Genomic DNA, 1,089 nt, shown 5'->3' on the forward strand with positions numbered 1-1,089 from the left:
TTCTGTGCTGTTAAAAATCGATTCATCTTCAGCGTGTTTGTTAATTTATATTTTCATGGTCGTGTTACTTTATTTCAATGTGTTTGATAGAGACAAAACTAAAAAAATTGATATAATATAAATAAAAAAGATGATTATTTAAATAGTTTTTAGTGACATGTTTGTTTCGATTATCGTACATAATGCAGATTGTATAATTGATTTAAATTTTTGTTTTAACTTCCGAACCTTTTCATCGTTGACAAAAATTTTTTAAGGATTTCATGATTTAACATTTATAATTGATTTATCATATAGGTATATGCAAATTATATATATTTGGAAAAAATAATACTAAACAGTCAGGGAAAAAATGAATTTCTTGATAAATCTGAAAAAATCAAGTAATTTTTTCAATAGAGAGTCTGCTGGACACCCTGATATTAAATGGAACTTAAGTGTTTATAAATCGGTAATTTATAAAAGAATAATACGGCGCACATTACGGATGCGCTATGAGTTGCTTGTTTCACAAGCGACTTGAGCAAAGTTTCGAAAATCTCCGCGTCATTCCTTCGAGTCCTTTCTCTGAAAAGTAAGTCCAATGAAGACCATCTGTAAGCAAGAAACGTGCGATCGAAAATTGTTCGCTCGTTATTCGTCGCACGCGCAGCTTCACTCGAGAAGCATACCTGTCCGACTAGGAACTAGATAACTAAATCGAGGCAGAGGATACACAAACACGTCATATCGGCGTCAATATCTATCGAGACAAATACGTTACAAACGAGAATAAATGTGAGAACAATACATTTTACTCCCTTAAAGTTATAAATATATGTGTTTTGAAAATAATTAATAATTACACGCTGTAAAAATATATACTTGACAGAATCTTAAATTCTCAATTTATTAGAGATTTATCATCGATTATTGCTTTAATGGAAAATTTTTATTAAGAAAAAATAAACTTCGAGCACCCAATTGAAGAAAAACTATACGAATTTTGTAACTTGTCAATTCTTGTACAAATGCTGATTTATATCTTGACGATATTTGAGAGCAATTTGCCTGAAATAATGTTTCACTATAATTCATTTGTAGGTCGAG

This window comes from Nylanderia fulva, unplaced genomic scaffold (assembly GCF_048542155.1).
Source record: "Nylanderia fulva isolate GAGA-0341 unplaced genomic scaffold, ASM4854215v1 Scaffold36, whole genome shotgun sequence".
Lineage (NCBI taxonomy): Eukaryota > Metazoa > Arthropoda > Insecta > Hymenoptera > Formicidae > Nylanderia > Nylanderia fulva.